The sequence below is a fragment of the Podarcis melisellensis genome (genome assembly GCF_964234715.1).
Source record: "Podarcis melisellensis genome assembly, chromosome: 15".
Classification (NCBI taxonomy): Eukaryota; Metazoa; Chordata; class Lepidosauria; order Squamata; family Lacertidae; genus Podarcis; species Podarcis melisellensis.
In genome coordinates, this window is record NC_138532.1 from 24,398,210 (window position 1) to 24,421,434 (window position 23,225).

At 45.4% G+C, this 23,225-nt stretch overlaps 1 protein-coding gene across 6 annotated transcripts in view; it reads left to right on the forward strand.

Moving 5' to 3' along the window:
- B3GAT1 (beta-1,3-glucuronyltransferase 1) overlaps positions 1-23,225 on the forward strand; it is a 69,368-nt gene that overhangs the window by 6,511 nt on the left and 39,632 nt on the right. The window lies entirely within an intron of this gene.

Sequence of the window (23,225 nt, forward strand, 5' to 3'; positions counted from 1 at the left end):
ACACACACACACACACACACACACACACGTTGCCCCAGTACCTGGTAAACCATGCTATACTGCCTCTGAAATTGGGGCTTCCATTTAGCTATCATGAGTAAACACTATAGCATTAGCTTACACTGACATGTCTGTGTAACCTTTTTGAGCACCTTCTAAGCTTGTGACCATCACGGCATTTGGGGATGGTGAGTGAACTCCATAAATTATCTGTGTTCAGATCTAGCAACATCTTGCAGATCTAAACAAAAGAAGCTGATTTTAAGGATCCCAGCCTTTGCAAGGGAATGTCCTTTTAGTTTTTGAAACATGTCCTTTGCTTTCATCTTTTCTTACAGAAGTAAAAAGGGAAGAGGAAGAGGCCAATAATGGGCTTTTTTGGGAATTGAAATGCTTCATGGCAACATAGATTTCTGGTCCACTAGCCTGTCCGCCTTCCTTCCTGTCTGTGGTGATTTGTTGCTGTTCCGCACAGAGGACTGGAACTGCTTAGTCTCTGCCTGGAATTGAGTTTCAGGGAAATGAACCATAGCTTGGCATAGAGCAAGGAACGGTTTTAGCCAAACAAGAGCAATGTGTCCCAAATATGCCAGAAAGTCCCCCATTCCCTATAACCAATATGGATTGTGTGAAAGCCCAGAAAATCAGTATTATTCACCCACGTGCCTTCTCTCAGTCTAGCCCAACCTCTTCATATGGCGTCATCATTGTGCACAATTAAGGATGCAAGAAGGCTGCAATTTCCATTCCAACATGCATTCTTCACCATCATCTCTGTTTCCATTCTGCTGCCATTTGGCTTCCGCCAAATGCTGTATTGCTCATCTTGCTGTCTGCTATTGAACATAGGATACGTAACTTACACAGCTATTTACATAACTTACATTTATTTCAATGTACCAGTAAACTTCAAAATCCGGAGGTTTTTTCTTACAATCAAGCGGTATATAAAATTTATGGGGGGGGGGGGAATGAAAATAAATAAACAACGTTAAAATAATAATTGTGCATTGTTTACAGACTTAAAAAAAATCATGAACAAATGCAAATTAAATTCACTTCACTGATTTCCATTCCTGACCACAGACGAACACACAAAGTGCAGTTCCTTTTCCATTTTTGTTGGAATTCTATGCATGACAGTTTTTGCTGAATATGAACCAAGCTACATGATCAGCAGAAGCTTCCAATGCACCTCTTGTTGGGCTGCCCTGCTTCAGATTCCCAGTGGAAACTGCATGCCTGAATGCAGTTTGGAGAAAACAGTTCATATATTCACAGAGAACAGTTGCTTGTGTCTAGACAGCCAGAGAGAGCTGCTCAGTGTGGTGGTGCTAGCTATATCGTTCAGCTTTGAGACTCCTAAGACTTTCAGTGAATTTCTGTGAATTAGCTTTGTTCCTAACATTTTCCTAATGCATCCAGTGAAACAGCCTCTTCTCCACCTCTTCTGCCTTTGTAACCAGTCCAGTTCAATTTCTATGGTGCCAAACAATAACCCCCCTCTACCCTTGCATTGGAAACAAGCCACACACACACACCAGTTTTGCTGTCAAGAAAACACACAGCTTTCTTACCCAATAGTCTAATTTTCCTTGCGTTGCTCAAAAATAGAGGTGGGGGTGGTTTACAAGAACGACAGAATGATCCCAAATCTGTGCACCAAATAGCATGTCAAAGATGCATGCTCAAACACAAGTGATTAGGATTTGGTTTGCAAAGGGTCTGTTTTTTCTTCACAAACCCGATATTTGTAGCATAATGGAGAGGATTCTAAATGAGAGTTGTAACAGATGTTTGTCAGAAACTGGCGACCATCCCAAATCTTCCCGAGCGATGGATTCCGGCAGTGCAAATTATATGCGCTGCTGAAGTCTGATGATTCAGCTCCTGCAGAAAGCTGGTGTAGGGCTCAGTAGATGTTTGGAACAAGGATGGGCTCTTGAGGGATGTGAGGTCACAAAGAGGAAGACCCCTGAAGAGACCAAAAGCAGCAACTGAAAAGGAGAGATCAGGACACTGGCCTTCCTTGCCAAACAGGGGGCGTATCATCAACACAAATTGGAGATACCTGCAGATGTTGCCTATTTAAAGCAGATGTCATTAACTGGGGAGGGCAAGCACACCTCATAATTCCCAGTTGTGTACCTAGATTCACAGTTGTCTTTTCAGGAGCTCTGCTTTGGGCTTATACTGTAGGTGAGTTTCAGGACTCAAAAGGACTTTTGTCAGACTGAGCAGGAAGTAGACCGTCTTGTAAGAAGTTAAATACCAAGTGTTTGTTATTTGGAGTATTGTCATATAAGGACTATTTTCTTTGGGTGCTACTATGGGCTTCCCGTAGGCATCAGGTTGGTCCTCTGCAAAACAGGATATTGCATACAGGTCTGTTTTGATGTTTAAATTCAAGTGGGGTCTAGCAAATATCAGGAGGAGCTATTTAGATGGACAGCAATCCTTCCTAAGCTGAACACTGTTGAAAAAGGCAGGGAGTATCACCCAGGCCCTCCAAGTGTCCCTATTTTCTAGGGACGCCCCTGATTTGGAGAAGCCATCCCAGTTTCTGATTTGATCCCGGAATGTCCTACTTTTCCTTAGGACATCCCTATTTTCATTGGAGGAACATTCATTGGAGGGTATGGTAGGATGTCCCTATTTTCATTGGAGAAATGCTGGAGGGTATGGAGTTATCCAATCCCCAAAGTGTCTGAAGGCAATCCTGAATAGGGAAGTTTTTAAATGTTTTATCATGCTTTTATATATGCTGGAAGCTGCCCAGTGGCTGGGGCAACCCAGTAAAATGTGTGGGATATAATTAGTAAAATGGTCATTATGGAATGGGACATCCCTATTTTCATCGGAGAAATGTTGGAGGGTATGGTCACCCCTGGCTCATTATGTCCAGTTATCAAGTGGTCACCTTGCTGGGCTGTCTGGTTTCACTTGATAGATTTTGACTGGAGACATCAGGGGTTGAACTTGACAACTTCTATATGCAAAGCAGATTAAGCTATAGTCCCCAACCCATCAGTGGCATGGTGGTCTGGGGTCATGTAGGGGGCTGCTTTTGAAGACCCGCTATTACTTCTGCATGAGGGTCCTGGCAGGGGCTCTGTCTCCAGCATCATAGAGCCACCAGCATGAAAGGGGAGCTTTGGGGCCACTGTATACTCCAAAGCTAAACATTTGGTAACACTGAAAACTCAAGGCACTTCTGTTTCAAGAGAATGGTGGGCAGGGTCTGTTCTATACAGTGGAACTTCATGAAAAACACAAGTCTCTCCAAAAGAAGATATTGTACTTGCGCAGAAAATAGTATATCCAGCTGAAACGCAACACATGGAGATCTGCTTTGATTATTGCAATGCATCCCCAATTATTATTTTTATATAATTATAATATTATAGCATAATCTTAGGAAGTTGTATAATCTTAGAAGGGATCATCACTGTGACTGCCATGTTGAACTGCTGAAAATCTTCACCAAGTACCTGTCAGTTCCTAGGTTTAGGACCTGCTTTGAGTTCAGTTCCCAGTACACTTCTATCCCCCTTCCCAGATAGATAAAGGCAGGTGTGAGAAACCTCCAGATGATGTCAACCTATAACACCCATCATCCCTGTTCATTGGCCCATGCTGGCCGGGGCTGATGGGAGTTGGAGTCCTCCAACATCTAGCAAGGGTTCACAGGTTCCTCATCCCTAGTTCAGACAAGTGTCACCTTTATCCAACGAGGTCAGCCAGCCAGTTGGGGCACGTCCTTTCGGGGCCTTTCTGTCATTTGAGAAATTTCTTCCATGTCCTCGCAGCACTTTTAACCATCCAGGCAGCTATTTCCAAAAGCCATTAATAAAAGTGTCTCATGAGTGGCAAGACTAATTTAATAATTCATTTAGTATGTCTGTGGAACAGTTAGCAATTCCGACAGGCTGTCGTTAGCAGGCTTGGCCCATAACCTCACTGAGTTAAGTCTTTTACTTCCCCCATCCTTCGTCAGGTAAAATGGCTGGATTTTAGTCGCCGCGTCTGCCTGTAGTTATCCACTCAATGATCCATGAATATGTACAGGGAAACACAATAGCCAAGCTTGTAATTGCATGCGTGTTAATGGGGCATCTTCTGCAACCATATACCGGCATGCATTAGGAATTCAAGACCCGTTAACACAATCAGTAGAATCACAGTTTCAACCTGGTCTGTTGCAAATCACACTGCAAGAGAGGGTTCACAACAAACTGAACCCTTATGTGTCAGAGGCATCATCATGCCTCCAAAAGCAAATCGCTGGGGATCAATGAGTTCTTGCAGGCTGCCCATTGAGGCATCTGGTTGACCACTGCGAATGTCCAGGATGCTGAATGAGACGGGGCTGTGGAGCAGAGGCGGTTTGGGGGTAAGTGTGACCAGTGTAACCACACTGAGTGTCGTGTTGCAGTGAGCACCACACAATGCTGCAGAACCGAGCAAGAGAAATGGGGGTGCGTTTTGCCAAATTTTAGCGTTGCACAGGGTGCAGCTGAAATTTGACAGCACAAAGTCTGCCACCATTTGGAGTGATCCAACAGGGCTCAAAACATGTTTGAATGCTCCCCCGTGGTGAATAAACAATCCCTGCATGCAGAATTCCAATCTGCAAGGAAAGACAGTGTTCAGCCTTGGGTTCTTCCTTATATGCTAGTTTTCTGTGAGCAAGGGAAATTGCTGTTGTTTACCAGCAGCCCAAGCAAACTTTAAGCTTTCCCATGTGACTCTACCAATTTGTCTAAACCTACCCTCAATTTTTGACACACATCCTACGATTTGGAGAGGGGGTGGTGGCACTGTGTTTTGGAACTTCCAGAGCAATCTGACTTCCATCATAGGCAGACATAAGATGTTTAGCATGACCCTCTAGCCAATAGCCAAATATATGGACCTGGGCTAGCTCAGTCGTTAGAGCATGAGACTCTTAATTTCAGGGTCATGGGTTTGAGCCCCACATTGGGCAAAAGATTCCTGCATGGCAGGGGGTTGGACTAGATGACCCTTGTGGTCCCTTTCAACTCTATAATTCTATGTCCCCTCAATTGAGAATATGCCCAGGCTATTAACATTTTGTACCTAACACTCATGTATCAGTCCGTCTGCAAATGTTGCCGTGCTTGATCAAGTGCTGACAACATTGCTGCTTATATTATCATTGCGATTTATTAGGAATTTAACAGGAGGATTAAATGTTATATTGAACAGGGATAGGTTTGGGCTTCTATTCCACCTCCTGCCACCCTCCCACAACCAAATGATGTGAAGTAGAATCTGGTCATCAAGAATGGGCTCATAATGAACCGTCTCCATAAATGTTTAATAGGTCTGCCCTTTGGAAGGTCTTAAAATGGAATTTGCTGCCTCACGTTTTTAATTGGGGAACTTTCTCCATTATAGGCCAGCCACCCTGGCAGATAAACAGGTATCCACAAAGCTCTCTGCTTCTTGCATCTAACGTCCAGCTCTCTCCTGGGAGCCTGGCGATCCGCTGTCTTCAAACTACAGCAGTCAAGCTGACAGTCTCCTGCATTTCCTGGAATGTAGGGGAAAGGAAGAGGGGGAGTGAAACTGTGCTTCAATATCTCCCTCTCCAGACAGGCATCTCCAAACTGTGTGAATGGGCAGTAAAACGGCATACAAAATTCAGTGTAAAGTGATACATGTCGGGGAGGGGGGAACCCAAAACATTTTAATGTCATATATATATGATCATGGAGTCTGAACTGGCAGTGACTGACATGTGACCTCGGGATCACAGTGGATAGCTTGATGAAGATGTCGACCAAGTGTGTGGCAGCTCTGAGAAAGGCAAATCTTATGCAAGGGAAAACCTCAAGCACAAGAACATTCTCCCCTCCTGTGGTTTCCAGCAACTAGTATTCAGAAGCATTGCTGTCCCTGACTGTGGAGACACAGTATAACCATTGTGGAGCCTCCACCTCCATGAATTTATCTAACCCTCTTTGAAAGCCATCCAGGTTGGTACTCTCTCCTGCAGGAATGAGTTCCATAGTTTATCCATGCACTGTGTGAAGAAGTCCTTTTTCCTTTGGCATCCTTTGCTTGTGCGCCAATAAATGCGTTGGTCTTTAAGAAGTCATAGGACTCTTTGTCAAGGGGAGGAGGGTTGTGTGGCAAGACCCTCAAGACAACCCCCCATTAGGATAAATAAATTCACACAGACACAGATATTTTGTTTAAGGTTTTTGGGCAACCACGTTGAGAGCCTGCCCACAACCAGGACCATCTATTAAGATGATCCCATTTGCAACAACACGCTTCTGTCACGCTCCTTGGTTGTGCAACTGCATTGTGAAGTGGGGTGTGCTTACCAGGCATCTCTTGAGCTCCCCAGTGTGCCCCTTTGCCAATGGACAGAGGATGGTGCAGAGGTAGATGTGCTGAGCAAACTCCAGCACACTCTCTGGCCTCTTGCTGAAAAACCAGAAGTGACAGCTGCACTGCGCCTGGGTTACCTCGCCCAGGGCTGGGCTATAAATACCAGCCTGGCACTCCAGTGCTTTGGCTAAAATCTTAGGACTTCTCCTTTGCCCTCTCCCCACCCCTATCTGCTTTTCGCTGGCAAATCCCAAAGCTGAAAAGAAGCCATCACAAAGCTTAAGTTATTCAAAAGACAGGTGACCCTGTTGAAGCCAAGGCTAAAAATACAGGAGGGGACTCAACTCACGCTCTACAGAAGGATCCAGCAGCTTTGGAAAAAGGGGTGCAGAGGCCTTTGGGGATGTAAGTGTCCAGAGTGACCCCTTGGGGATTTCCCCCCACTTTCTCTCTGATTTACTCAAACTATGGCAAGGAAACGTATACTGATGAGGAAGAGAGGCAATGGTGCAGTTCTGATATGATCAGGGAAAGTCAGTCTGCAAATCCAGTATTTTATTATTTATCAGTGAAACGCCACTAAAGCGAGAAAAATATTTGAAACATGCAGCTTAGCATCTGAAGCTCAGAGTTTCCAGGCACTTAGGTCCCCCTTCATACCATACTTTTAAAGCACCATGATACCAATTGTAATGGCTTACCCCCAAAGAATTCTGGGAGCTGTAGTTTGCTAAGGGGGCTGAGCAATATTAGGCAGTGTCTGTTCCCCACCTCTCTTATGGTGAAGAGAGATTGATTGCTAATCCACCAGGGGAACTGTAGCTCAGGGAGGGGAACAGGGCTCTTCTGACAACTCTCAGGACCCTTAACAAACTACAGCCCCCATAATTCTTTGGGGAAGCCATGGCTGTTTCACCTGGCATCATGGCACTTTCAATGTATGGTGAATGTGACCCAAAATAAGGGAGAAAGCAGTGATATGTGGCTGGTCTACTTGATGATGTCACCGTGGCCCATAACTTTGGCAAGGAGAGAGCCTTTCCCTGAGTGTTGTTCCTAAAGAGAGAAGGGGGATGTGCAACATGAAAGGGTGACAGATTCTGCAAAGCCAGGATTCTGCTCCCTATTTGTCCCTCATACCTTTGTGATGAAGCAGATCAAGACGAGAAGACACCTGTGCAGGTGCACCGGCAATGCCAATTTGGCAGCCCTGCCAGTATGCCCAAGCAGCCCTGACCTCTCCATGTCCTTGAGCTGCCCCCACCCCATTCTGATAAGCAGTATTACTGCAGCTGTTGAAAGCGCCATGCTGGCCACTCCTGGCATACTTCCCCCCCCTTCCACATTTAATCCTCACAACAACCCTGTGAGGTAGGTTCATCTGAGAGAGAGAACACATGATTCAATACTGGGAACTGTAGTTTGTTAAAGGTGCTGAGAATTGTAGCTCTGTAAGGGGTCAACTATGGTCCCCAGGATTATCTGAGGGAAGCTATGTGTTTTAAATGTGTGTCAAATGTGTGCATTGTGCTGTGATCCTCTGCAACCTCTCCCTTGTCTTGCACATAAGAGAAAGGGAGGAACTTTGAAACGGAGGCCAAGAGAGAGGCCAGAGTTTGTGGTGCATGTGAAGAACCAGCCTCTGTGGCTGTTATTCAAGCACATTAACCAAATGATAAGGGAGAGGTTTGCTGAGGTGATTAATTCTTGTCTCTCGCAGTAATGCAGCCATAAAATCAGCCACTAAGATCAAAAACTAAGCAAGGAAGGTGCTGTCAATTGACCAGAGCAGGACAGGGAATATATTTCTCATTAAAAGCAACTTCAGCATGAAGACTGCCATAACTTTTGCAGCGCTGCAAGGAGCCTTGCTGTGTTTGAGCCAATTGTGGTTTTTCCTTTCCCAGGACCGGTTTGGGGAGCGGAGGAACCAATCCTGCCAGTTGGTAGCAAAAGATGGTTACTGGCAGCCCTGATTAGATCCCCCAGATGTCAATAAGGATGTCCTTTTCAATGTGCATTTATGGTGATTTGTGCTAATGGGGCAGTTAGACATGATTCTGCTTTCAATGGTTTTTTTGCATGTGCAAAGGCTTTAGGGTGGTCACAAAGCTTCATTTCCAATGAATGCAGGTCATTTAGCTTCCCCTTGAATCCTGAAACGCTTAATACCACAAATATTCTGGGATGGGGAGGAGGGGTAGAGCTCTTGTTACAATGGCTGTGCTCTACCTCCACATCTGGAGGCAGCAATGCTTCTGAATACCAGTTGCTGGAAACGGCAGGAGGGGAGAGGGCTCTTGTGTTCGAATCCTGCTTGTGGGTTTCCCACAGTCATCTGGGCGGCCACTGTGAGAACAGGATGCTAGACTAGATGGCCCATTGGCCTGATCCAGCAGGTTCTTATTGCATACTTAGGATATTAGGGAGTATGTGTGGCAGCTGGCAGCCACCTTAAGCAAGGATTACAGAAAAAGAAAGGAAAAACTGACGGCAACCTTCATTCAGACCGCCTCATCAAAGAAATCTAAATCTCAATTTCATGCAGTCTTCACTCTGAGGACAAGCGGAAATAAGGTGGGATGTGCTCAGACTGCCTCATGCATTTCTCCTCTGGTGACTGGAAGTTATGAAAAGGCCAATTTTTCGATGACAGGGAACATGCTTTGTATGTAAAAGGTCCCAGATTGAATCCCTGGTCTTGCAAGTTGAAAAGATCTTAGGCAAGGATAACTGGTTGTTCTTCCGTGTTTCCCAAACTTTGGTCTCCAGCTGTTTTGGGGCTACAATTCCCATCATCTGCTGGTCTTGCTCGTTAGGGATGATGGGAGTTGTAGTCCAAAAACAGCAGGAGAACCAGGGTTGGGAAACACTGTTCTAGATGCTGCTGGACTCCCAAATCCCACATGTCCATCAATCACAGTTAAAGGTCAGGTCCGATGGGAGTTGTAGTCTAGCAATATCTGGATTGTCAAAAGTTCCCTATTCCCATCGAACCCATTCAATCATAGATCTGAACAGAACAAAATAGTTGCCTGAACATTATTATCTGCAGCTGTGCACCATAGTTCCCGTTCAAAAAGAGCAGGCATAAATCCTTCCTCTTGACTCCATTTTAGCTTTGCTCTAATAATAATAATAATAATAATAATAATAATAATAATAATAATAATAATAATTTTTCTACCCCTCCTATCTGGCTTTCCCTAGCCACTCCGGGTGGCTTACAACATATTTAAAAACATAGGGAACATGAACCATTTAACCCATCAAGACTTGTGCAGCAGCTAAGAGGGAAATAGCTCACCATTAGGAATATAATTCTGCATTCTCTGTGGAGGAACGATGGGGCACAGTTAAGAATTTGGTGTTATGAGAAAAACTGACCCAACGAAGCAAGCTTAGCAGAGCACTGATAAAATCTGACAAATATGGAATTACATGGTGGCCCATCTTGACTTATCCTGCACAACCTGGATGTACTAGACACCCCCTTAGTTGCCACTTGCCTTTTTGATCTGACAATTTGCCTAGATCCTGAGCTTTTGTACCTCCATTTGTGTTCCTCCTACATGACCTTTAGATTATGCTATATAACCTTTTTTGCATATACCTGTATATACATTTCTCTGTGTGTTTGGCCATTTTCTTTTATTTATTGCAGTTTTGTTTTGTTTCATTTTGCTCCTAGTTCTTTATTTTTTTACTCGTTACATTGAAAGCATTTTTTTTTCCAAAGCAGACATTTTTCTGAAGCAGGCATGAGGAATCTGTCAGCCTCTTGGGGCTGTTGAACTCCAACTCCCATCAGTTCCCGACCAGAAGAGCTGGGATTTATGGTCAGGAATGATGGGATGTCTTTGCCTGACATCCTGGAAAGATGCTGTCTGCCAGTGTTGATAATGCTGAGCTAGATGGACCAACAATCTGACTCCGTCCAAGGCAGCTTCCTAGGCTGGGAAGAGTCCTCAACACTCTGTTTTAGGGCAAAACATCCTCTTTAAGCCAAGTCTTATCAACTTAGCTGACTAGTTGGAGAGTTTCTTCCCTGGCCATCAGCCCAGGGGCCTCATTTCACAAGAGGCTGCAATGGGGTCAGCTGACAATACTCAGGACAATAATGTGCATTCGAAAGCCCCTTTGGTCCACAGATGCTAGTTTGGCTGGCATCTGGGGGAGGGACTAGACTTTCTGTTTTGCATGCAGAATGTGCCAGGTTCAATCCCTGGCATCTCCAGGTAGAACTGGTGAAATATACTCGGAGTCGAGAGTGGAATTCATGCTCTTTATTCAGCTCATAGTGGTGAGGAAGAATGGAAGTTCCCGCAGAATGTCTGCCTTATATACATTTACACAATGGGCCCCACGTGATTGGCTAATTCCAGGATTCTCCTGTAGGCCAATCAAGTTGCGGATTCCCTTCCACCTGGAGCTGGATTGGGTGGCTCCTGTGGACCAATCAGACTGCTACATTCTGAATCCTGTTGTTTTAGGACCAATCAGACTGCTGCATTCTGAATTCTATTGTTCTAGGGCCAATCAGACTGCTGCCTTTTGGATCCTATTCAACTCGGTACATAACAACTGGGGAAAACCCCTGCCTGATATCCCAGAGGGCTGCAGCCTGCTGCCATTCTTTGCTGAAAATATTGAGCTAGATGGACCAACCGTCTGACTCAGTATAAGACTCAGGCAGCTTCCTGTTCTCCTTCTTGATACCCTGGAAATCTGCCACCAGCATTGGGTTAGAGGGGAATGATCAACTGACTCAGCCTAAGGCAGTTTCATATGCCCATAGCTAATGGGCTTTCCTAATTTCCCACCTAGCCAGGTATACATATTTGGTGTGATGGTGTTTTCCAGCCCTGTTGATTCATCCTCTCTTTCTCTGCCGCGTCCTGACAGTCTCAAAGCCCTAGGTGGTCGCGGATTTGTTACAACATTCTAAAGCCTTCAGCCCATCTTCCCCCGCCAATTTATCTTTTAATAACACTGCCAACATTATTTTTCATCTCCGCTCCATGTGCTGCTCTCTGCTCGCGCTCCGCCCGTCAGCCCCTTTCTTGTCTCGGCCAGTTTCCTCGTGTGACGGCGCTCTAATGGGAAGAGACACCGTCTGCTGCAGTTAATAACTTATGGTGCAGGCTGAATCATCCCTGTTTCGTGGAGGTTTGCAAAGAATTCGGCAAGCCGCAGCTGGAAGCGGGGGGCAGGCAGATCCCAGAGCCCATCCCTGAGGAACCTCACTCATCTTAATGCATTATAATGCCCTCGCAGATATTGCTGAACCTCAGCTCCCAGCATCATAGGAGTTAAGTCCTAGGGGCCAGGGGTCTTCAGCCCCACAATAAAATATTTTATGCCTTCAAAGTTGATGGGCATTGCCATTCCAATGGTGTGAGTGCACTGCATCATGTGATCGATTATGTGGGGCGGGGCTTTCTTGGGCCCCCCAATTTTTTATTCAAGTTTGCATCCCTGCCCATCATCCCTCACTATTGACTATGCAGGGGGAGGGGGTAGAGTTGCTGGGAAATTGTTTCAAAGGTACCTGGAGGGCCACAACTTCTTCATTCCTGCCACAGAGGCTGATTTTTTACCTGTTGGTAACAAAATCTTCATAGAATCATAGAATTGTAGAGTCATCTAGTCCAACCCCCTGCATTCGTTCTTTTATATGGGATAATAATAATAATAATAATTATTTATTTATATCCCGCCCTCCCCAGAGTGGCTAACAACAATAAGGGACTTTCAAATTCTATTTGACGACAATTTCCATCATGCCTGACCACAGTTCATGCTAGCTGTGTGTGGGGTGGGGGGCTGATGGGAATTGTTAGAGTACCAAAGCACCAGGCAGGGGAGATTTGCCTTTGTGAATGTTTTCTTGCCCCATCAAAAGCCTTCAGATGTTTCTCTTAAGTGGGGAATTCCAAAAGGACCTCAACACTCTGTTTTAGGGCAAAACATCCGCTTTAAGCCAAAGTCTTCTCAACTTAGCTGACTAGTTGGAGAGTTTCTTCCCTGGCCATGAGCCAGTTTTGCAAGAGGCTGCGATGGGGTCAGCTGACAATACTTGGGACAATAATGTGCATTCGAAAGCCCCTTTGGTCCCCAGAGCCTAGTTTGGCTGGTATCTGGGTGAGGGATTAGAGTCCAGGTAGGGCTGGAAGAAAACCCTGCTTGAAACCCTAAAGAGCTGCTGCCAGTCAGTGTAGACAGTACTCAGCTAGATGGATCAATGGTCTGACTCAGTATAACGCAGCTTCACACACACACACACACACACACACCACTCTATCTACGTATCTATCTATCTATCTATCTATCTATCATCTATCTATCTATCATCTATCTATCTATCTATCTATCTATCTATCTATCTATCATCTATCATCTAGCTCTATGATAGCACAAACGTCCTGGCCTTAGTCTGCTAATTAATAGCTAGATGAGGGTGAGAATGATGGTGATTTATTTGTCACTTAATATAGAATGTCTCTAGGCAACTTACATTCACATATTTTTTTAAAAAAACCCACAACAACCCCTTGTCTCAATTCAGCCACAAGTGACAGAAACTTCTTTTCCTGCAGCAATTTTACACAGCAACTTCCCTGGAAAATGTTGCAGTAGAGAAAGAGGGAAACGGCAAACTTGTTGCATGAGCATCAGAAAAATTAGTGAATGACGAACTTTATTATTTTTAAAAAGCATTGTCATCAGCTTTTCTGGGCAGGGGTGGGGGAAGTTCCCCAAAGAAAGCTATTAGAAACTGCAATCTGAGCAAGGAACGCTGGAGCAAGAGGAGGAACCTTCCTAAATATGCCCTTATCCACTTGAAAGCGAGGCCTCAATTTCCTTTAGGGAGGTGGGATGGGTGCTGTTCATTTCCTCATTCTGCTGTATCCTCTAGATTGTGCTCCCTGCGCCTCCGTGCCGAGGTAATGACCCGTCCCTCTCCTGTGCCAGAATCGTAGTGACAGCTGTAATAATAGCGATATAATTTGCTGGGTTGATTTGAGATGTGCCATAATTACTGCATGATTACAGTATTCTTACAGCACCGTACCAAAAGGAAAAAAAGGGGGAGGGGGAGAGAAAGCTACACATGCACACCACTCGTCTACAGTAATTTACAGCTCCCTGCAAGGGCTCATCTTGTTGGCATGTGCCCTGTGCAACCTGCAGGAGTTCATCTGCTTCATTGCCGTCTATCAGCTGTGCTGTCGGATGGTCTCTGCATCTGATGCATTCAGAATTCTTCCCTTGCACCTCTCCTGCCTTAGGAACAAAAAGTGGGGGGGAGACCTATCAGGACTTTTTTTCAGAATCAGATCAAATCAAGGGTCTGTTGAGTCCAGTTCTCTAGCTCCAGTTAGGACAGCATTTTGCAAAAATCCAAATGAGCTCTTGTTCTATTTCTGCAGATATTCCCACTTTCCCATAAACAGGCATAAGTGTGTTTGGGGTATGGAACTTGAGGGAGCAGATGCATAACTCTGGCAACCTAGAGCCAAATTTTGTTTGCATGTTGTGTGCGCACATTATTGTCCAGAATCTGTTTAGATGTACACCATGTTCCTCACTGAAAAGCAGAGATCTGTCTCCAATATGAATCAAAAGAACGTGTTATTGTTTAGTTGTTTAGTCGTATCCAACTCTTCGTGACCCCATGGACCAGAGCACGCCAGGCACTCCTGTCTTTCACTGTCTTCTACAGTTTGGTCAAACTCATGTTAGTAGCTTTGAGAACACTGTCCAACCATCTTGTCCTCTGTCATCCCCTTCTCCTTGTGCCCTCCATCTTTCCCAATATCAGGGTCTTTTCCTGGGAGTCTTCTCTTCTCATGAGGTGGCCAAAGTATTGGAGCCTCAGCTTCAGGATCTGTCCTTCCAGTGAGCACTCAGGGCTGATTTCCTTCAGAATTGAGAGGTTTGATCTTCTTGCAGTCCATGGGACTCTCAATAGTCTCCTCCAGCACCATAATTCAAAAGCATCAATTCTTTGGCGATCAGCCTTCTTTATGGTCCAGCTCTCACTTCCATACATCACTACTGGGAAAACCATAGCTTTAACTATACGGGCCTTTGTCAGCAAGGTGATGTCTCTGCTTTTTAAGATGCTGTCTAGGTTTGTCATCGCTTTTCTCCCAAGAAGCAGGCGTCTTTTAATTTTTTGACTGCTGTCACTATCTGCAGTGATCATGGAGCCCAAGAAAGTAAGAACATAAGATAAGTATATCAGGAGAGCCATGCTCAATCAGGCCAAATTTCCATTCATTTTATAAACTATAAACATCGTGCCAGGGGACGATGACACTTAAAGCAGTTTACTAAAAAGATAAAATAACAATAATTTAAAACATTCAATAAACTAAAAACAGATTAGACCATGAATCAGTATTCTAAATTGACAGGCTTGTCTAAACAAGAATGCTTTAGCAGATGCTGAAAATAATAGAGTGAAGGCCATTGCCAGCACCTAGCCTAGCAGTCTGTTCTCACAGATGCCCCCAGGTACCACTGCATTTCTGACCCAATGCGCTCCATGTTGCTCAAAGTGCACACTAGGTAAGTCAGGTGCACATCCAATCAATGTTCTACCTCCCCCCCCCCTCAGAACTTTATTTTCAATATTTCTCTTTATTTTTTTCACAGAAAACACATAGTTCAATAACAAACAAGTGGGGAGATCAGAAAACTTTGAGGACAACATCTGCATATTTATAAAACAAGGCAAATCTTTTTATGACCGATAGGTCAGTCAGTGGAGCATGCATGAGACTCTTAATCTTGGGGTTGTGGGTTCGAGTCCCACATTGGGCAAAAGGATCCAAGTGTAGCTGGGGTTGGACTAGATGATCCTTATGGTCCCTTCCAACTCTACAATTCTGTTATTCTAAAGGACATGTTGCTACCTCCCCACTGACCATATAAATTATTTTTATTTTTATTATTTGTCCTAGGAATTGTGAATGCAACTTCCTAGATGTGTCTCCTTTGTTTGTTTGTTTTGTTTTGTGTGTGTGCTTAATTTGAATCTTCATGCAATTGCCTTGTTTCCTCTTTATTTCTCCCCTGCAGAGCTGATGTTAATTTGCTGAATCTACTGTCTGTTTGGGACTTTTGTTCCTCTTATGGCTCCTAGAGCAGTGTGTGCTAAAGGGAAAGATGAAGTCACAGGCAGGATAACCCAGATAACCCTTACTAGTGATGGGGGAGAAATTCCATCTGGTTGAATTTGAATGCAGACTCACCTAATTCAAGGACCATAACTCAGGGGCAGAGAATCTGCTTTGCATGCAGATCTCAGGTTCAGTCCCCAGTGGCATCTTCAGGTAGAGCTGGGAACATCCCCTTGCTTAAACCCTGCAGATCCGCTACAGTGTGGACGATACCGAACTAGATGGAGCCACGGTCTTTGCCATTCAGAAAACTGCAGACTCTTCCAACATCACTCCACCTTGCTTACATGTCTCATTCCATGGGGCATGCAGAACAATAGCGGCCCACATCAAGCATGTGAGAAAGGGGTCTGCAGTAATAGACTAGAAGATTATCGTGCTGAGATTGATTGCAGAGAAAGACGATAAATTATTGTTGAGCTGTTTCCTTCCTGCCTGCCTTCCCGCCCCACCCCCCTTCCTACCACAGCATGAAATAATCAATCGTCCTCCCTGAGCACCATTAGCAACTTATAAAGCAGATCACACATCTGACAATCGCCTATTCTCCCCCCAGTAATTAAGCAGGGTGGGCAGATAGTGCTTGTGAGCAGGGCGGGGGAACGGATGTTCTGCTCCGGCTGGTGTTGAGCAAGTGTCTCCTTCCTCCAGGGTCTTTCAAACCTCATTACAATCTCCTCCTCAAGTGCATCATCCCCTTGTTTGAAGGAGAAAGGCCCAGGAGCAAAGCCTAACTCTCATAAGCAAATGGATACATGGGTTAAATAGCCAGTGTTTTAGCTGAGCATCACAGAAGTTGAGAGTAGGCATGTATAAATCTGCCAGAGAGACAGAAAGAGTGTGCACATATACTTTTTACCCAAAGAAATCTGGGTAAAGGTTCGAGCCAGTCAAATCAATCTGAGCCTCAGAAAGCATATAGAGATGAAAGAGGAAATGGGAAAGAGAGACACTCTTCCAGCTTCCTTCTTCATCGCTATGTTTTTTTCCAAGGAGAAAGGGGCAACCACACTCACCACCTCATTGTTAAGGGACAGTGAGTGGGAGAGCTCAGAGGCTTTGTTGGTGCCAGGAATGACCTCAAGGGCACCCCAGCATCATGTTGGTCGACTTCTGCAACAGAAGCTTGTAGTAGAGTTGATTTATATTGATTGCCCATCATGCACTCAAATTGTCTCAAATTGTCAATCCACTCACAAATGTCTCTTGACATAGGCTGACCTGGGCAAGCCGTTAAACCGTCAACCATTTCTCCACACATACAATCCATCAAGTCACATTTCTACTCGCACAAAGGGCTGTGCGAATGGCTATTAGGGCTGATTCATGTGGCATCAGACCACACTGCATTGTGCGTATGGAAGACAGCTCAGTGGAATCACTCGCCACGAACAGAAGTGATTTTTCACACCACTTCCGCTTTGTATTGCAAGCAATGCATTGACATACTCAGAGATAACAAGTCCCATGTAGGCAGCACAATGTGGGCTGAAAGCAAAAAAGAACCTGACCATGTGCAGAGCACTTACATTAAAGGTAAAGGTAAAGGTACCCCTGCCCGTACGGGCCAGTCTTGACAGACTCTGGGGTTGTGCGCCCATCTCACTTAAGAGGCCAGGGGCCAGCGCTGTCCGGAGACACTTCCGGGTCACGTGGCCAGCGTGACATCGCTGCTCTGGCGAGCCAGAGCCGCACACGGAAACGCCGTTTACCTTCCCGCTGGTAAGCGGTCCCTATTTATCTACTTGCACCCGGAGGTGCTTTCGAACTGCTAGGTTGGCAGGCGCTGGGACCAAGCAGCGGGAGCGCACCCCGCCGCAGGGATTCGAACCGCCGACCTTTCAATCAGCAAGTCCTAGGCGCTGAGGCTTTAACCCACAGCACCACCTGCGTCCCATATGCACTTACATTACTCGGTCCTAATCTGGGGTTGCCACATTTTGCTCCTGGCAAGGCTCCTGTGCCTTTAACAATAGGTTGAAATTTAGCAAGGACAACTTCTCTTTGTTGATTTTCTCATATCCATCCCACCGGGTCTCATATGGCCATATAGAATCAAGTGCTCTTTCAACTTGACAATGTTTGTGAATTTACAGAGCTGTGAATTTTGCTGCCAATATATTATAATGCCCACAAAGACCCCAATTGGAATGCCTTGCTTTATGAATGGGCAATTTATCCTTCATAACTCATTATGCCAGTGCACAATTAATTACTACAGCTCCTCTGTGCTACCAAATACCTGACTGCCAGTATTAATATCTGCAATTTCCAAAGTTATCCTGTGAAAACTATGAATTGTGATTGAATACGCAGCAATTTCCAATTAGGAGCAACTTGTTCAGTGCACGCTGAAAGCTTATCAAAAGAGGGAAATTCTTATCCAAGTGGGGATCTGGCTGGGGGCACTTTCCCTTTAACAGTAGTATTTAACAAAATGGTTTGGATCCAGGCTAACAGTGAAAGCCTGTGCATGTCTACTCAGAAGCAAGCTGTGACCAGTAAGCATCAGACTGTTTCCAGAGTAGGGATTCTTGAATCAGTTTACATTTAAAGGCAAACTGGCCTAATTCACACTTTTGTGAATTAAAAGACAGCCATCTTTCAAAATTTGCACTTCTCTGAATCTTGTGATGCAATTCTCCAACTAAGTAGTTCTCCAGCCAGGTAATGTGTACAAAAATGCACATGCTAGGTTAAGGCATGCAAGAAAATGCATATAGTTTGTGAAACTAACATATTAAAATGCTTTGTAGTTGGGGGAAAAAATATTGCAGAAATGTGCACCTTAAACAAAATTGCATAGAAAAATATTGTGAAAAATTCCCACTGAAATGTTGTGAATTTTCAAGAGAACTTTAAAAAAATATATATCACAAACTGGAGTAGAACTGTGGAGAACGGAACTTAAGATAAACAGGTTCACCCAGCCCTCCTCTAGATCACTGGTCTTCAGGGTCTGAATAGGTTGAAGTTATAGGCAAGCTATTTATTGAGCAATTGGTATGATTTGTTTTGCACAAAGTCTGCAGGGAGGTTAGATTATTTGAGCTCTTAATTCTGAATTTGTTCTGATTTCTTTGAGGAGATGTTAGATTTTACATCACAAAAAATGGGGACATGGGTATGCTCAAAACAGGAAGCAACATGGATCCAACTTCCATGACATGCCCCAAACTGGGGAGAAAGCTAGACATGTTTCTGAGTGTATCTAAATTCCCCTTCCCCTTTCTCTCCCATGGTTTTCAATGGGAAGGAAAGCATTCATAGTAATACTTTTTATTCTTATATACATTAGAAAGTAAAGCTGTCCTCATGTGGCCCCCACTGGAGGATTTATAGTCCCTCATCAGATTCCTGGTTTTGCATGAAGCCATGGCAGGGGAGTGGAACAACAGAGAAGCCATGTTTTACAAAGGTGGCACAATAGCAGAGGTTTGAATAAAGCAGGGATGGAGGGACACTGAGGAGCTGTGAGGATATGCAACAGGAGGCTTGAAGAGAACAGGAACTGGAATGGAAGATCATTCCTCTGCCCTCACTTCTGCCCTGTGGAGTATGGTGGTTGAACCTCTTTCAGATTTCCCGCCGTCAGCCTTAGAACTGCAACCTACACTGCCCTTTTGGATATTGTAGCAGGAATGGGGAACGTCAGGCCAAGGAGTTGGTTGTGATGCTCCAAGCCTCTGTCTGGCCCTTGGGGCTCACCCCAGGCTATGCCCCTCACCAGCCCTGCTTCACAGTCTCCTTGAGTGCTTGTGCCGGGCTGGAAATGCGTCTCTGAACTCTGTCAATGCCTCTTCCTTACCTGCATAGAGGATACATAGTGGCGTGTTTAGTGTGTGTAGAACTAGGCACATCCAACATTTACATCCTTTGTTCCACCTATTTTTGTCTCTGGACCACTAGCTTGTGGCCCCTGGAAGATCGCTCCAAGGAGAATATAGCCCTTTGGGGTGAAAATCTGCCCCCCCACCACCCTTATATTAAAGGAAGTGTCAAATAATGGAACAAATAAAAGCTTATTTCTGGCACCTCTTCTTTTAGAAGTTCAACCCACCACCACCACCTGCTTTGACAGCATTCTTGGAATGCATCCCTGAGTATTTTTATTTCTGCAACTGCGAGAGCGTATAGGGCTATGGCAAAGTGCCTGTACCTGCTCCAATCACTTTCGTTCACAGTTTGCCTAGCCTTGGGCTGCTTGGAGGAATCCAGCTTGCCCTGCTCTTCATCAGTAGCAGTTCCATTATTATTATTATTATGTAAAGGTTAGTGCCCTTTCTTCAGAGCACAGAGCCTTGCCAAAGGAGCTGGTGGGAAATGCTTTAAGGATTTATTTATCTGAAGCAAATTCCTAATAATAATAATACATTTTAACTCAAGGCAATAAACAGAAAGATAATGTAAACAGAAATACAATATCTCAGAGAATAGCTGGAAAATAATAATTACACACACACACACACAACTCATCTGACTGAATGAACACTGACCTAAAGTATCAATCCAATATCTCTACCAGCCTTACCTGCAGATGCTGAGGATTGTACCTCAGACCGTCTGCATGCAAAGCTGATCCTCTGCCACTTAAAACACAGGAGCACAGGAATGTGCCTTACAGCATGTGAGACCATTGGTGCGTCCAGCTCAAGTCAGTTTAAAGCACTTCTGTATAGGATTGTGCTTTATGGAAGTCCTTCCCCAATATTTTCAACTTAACTGGCCCACACTTCCATTTCCAGTGCAGGAACATAGAAAATGAGCCTTAATCTGAGTTACACCACTGGTGCATCAAGCTCTGGCTTGTCTACACTGACTGGCAGTGTTAAGTTGTGGGTGAACATATCAGACGACACGGCAATTCTTCAAACAGCTCTTGTTTATTCAGAGGCCAGAACAGAACTGAACTGAAGGGTTCAGTCAGCCTGCTTATATAGAGTCCAGTACAACGTAACTGTAACAATTTTCTAAAACTATCCAATCACTGAACGTCACTTTTGATCCCTTATTTGCATAACTATGTACAGTATCCCCCTGCTGGCCCAGGGTGAGAACTTCAGTACATAACAGGCAGCAGATCTCCATGAGTCTGGTCAATGGTTCTCTCCCAGCCCTACCTGGAGATGCCATGCATTGAACTTGGGAACCTTGCAAGGCTAAGCTACAGCCTCTCTGTCTCACACATCCACATGGTTCTGCATCCCATCTTAGCAAACCTCAAGCGAGGGGCTGATTTCAGGTTACAGCCACTTGATGCTTGTTTTCTCACTAACATCCCTTACATTTTTAATTCAGCCGAGTTATTAATAAATGTTTAAAATAGACCGAGAGAGGGCTGGTTGGGTTGGGCTTTCCTTGCTTCTCCTTTCTTTTTAGTCTCCAGAATTAAAAATAAATGACGACAGCTGTTAACAGCAACCTCCTATGGAAAAGTGTTTGAGGAAAGCTTCAGCGGTGGCAGCAGGTGGGGATGGGGGCAGGGCGTAGATATCCTGCTTCTCCAGGAGGGTAAGATTCCCAGATTGCATTCGCACAGTACCTTTAAAGCACTAAGAGTCAAAGTAAATTCTGGGAATTGTAGGTTTTGCAGGGTGTCGGGAATTGTAGGTCTGTGAGCTCATCAGCACTTTTAACAAACTACAGTTTCCAAGATTTTCCATGACTGTTAAAGTAGTATAATAGGACCTTCAGTGTATGGTGCATGGATGCGAGGCAGGGAGTTAGGCCCTTCCAGAGATTTCAGCCTTCCCGCTTATAAACCAGGAGGCAAAAAGAGATTGGGAGGGAGAATGAAGTACTAGAAATATGGCAGAGAAGAGTGAACAGAATGCAGTGCCATCTGGGAGACAAAATTAGGGGAAGCAGACCTGAGCAGGGTGTAGACTCTGTTGATCCTCTTGCACCCTCTGCTTGCCATTCTGTTAGAAGGTGACCCCCACTCTTGGGACATGTTAACCATCCCTTATTTAGGGGATGGGCCATAACTCAGCGGTTACAGCATGCTTTCCATGCAGGAGACCCCAAATTCAATCCCCAGCACTTCAAGGTAGGGAGGGGAAACCCAATTTGAAACCTGGGGGAACAGATACCAGTCAGTACAGAGCTTGATGGACTGATTTGATTCAGTATAAGGCAACTTCCTGTGTTCCTATTTAAATCACTGCTTGACTCAGAATCATGAGGGCTGGAGTCTTGCTTTGTTTTAAAAGGAAGGGCTGCAGCTCAGTGGCAGAGAAGCTGCTTTCTATGCAGAAGGTCCCAGGTTCAATCCCCAACATCTCCAGGTAGCAGTGGAAATGTTCTCCTGCCTGGAACTGCTGCCAGTCAGGGTAGACAATACTGACCTAGATGGACCCAGTGGTATGACTTGGTATAAGGCAGCTCCTGTGTCCCTATTCTGAAGCGGTATACAGCAACATTTTCTACTGCTTCATCATACTGCGTGGGTAGACCCAGTTTCAGATTCTACTGACCAAGACCAAGACTGAATAATGTGACATGTCCGCACTTAGACACATTGATCCCCAGCGATATCAGGAGCTGACACTGAACCTTCCTGCCACCCAGCTCGTTTTCTGCCATTTATTTATCAGCTGGTGGGGATAACATCTTGCTGTGATGCATGGAGCTATCTCACTCAATACCACAGAGCCTCCCTCAGCCAGTTCTCCTCGGCATAGCCAACGTATATTCCACAAGTCTTAAAGGTCTGCCTGCACAGCAAAACGAGGGGGTCAGAACTGGAGGAGTGCTCCACTTCATGCTATGTGCTGCTACAAGGTGGAAGCAGTCAGAAGAACTAGGCCATGGTGGACTAACCTGAGGCTCTTCAGCAGTGGTGTAGCATGGGTTGCCAACGCCTAGGGCCATGCAGAGGAGCTGGGTGGGTGGGAGGGAAATGGATGGAGTATGCATGCACATTCACCTGCCTAATGGCATTCACATCACCTAGGAGTTCACAGCCACAGAGATAAGAAAAGAATAGTTGTTCCATTGTCTGGAGAGGTTACTTCCTGGTTCACATGGAGAAACTGTTTTCAACAGAGTCCATTGACAGAAGCACACAACTGTATTGAGGCAGCACAGTGTTGAAATTTTGCGCCCTTTACAATTTTGCACCTGGGGAATGCTACACCACTGCTCTCCAGAAGTCAATGGACCACAACTTCCATCATCTCCAACCATTGGCCGTGCTGACTATTGATGATGGGAGTTGAAGTCCAACAGCATCTGTAGGACCACAGGTTCACCATACATACCTGTTCTATGCATTGAGGGACAGTGGCGTAGCGTGGGTTGTCAGCACCTGGGGCAAGGCAAGTAATTTGCGCCCCCTAACCCCTAACCTGCCGCCGCTGCCAGCTTCTTCTTGCTGCTGCCTGGGCTGGTCTGGTGTGGTTCTCCCCCGCGCTCAGCGCTGCGCTGAGCGGCCGCTGCACTGTCCCTCCGCCAGATAGTCCCTCGCTCTCTCTCCACACCGCACGCCTGGCACCCACCCCCTCCACAGTGGGCGGCGACCCAGCGGCTCGGATCGGATTCGCACAGCCAGCACTGCAGTGAGAGAGAGTGAGTGAGCCAGGTAGGGGCAGAGAGTTGCGAGTTCGAGCGCGCCCCCCCCCAGATGTTGCGCCCGGTGCGGTCGGCCCCCCCTGCACCCCCCACGCTACG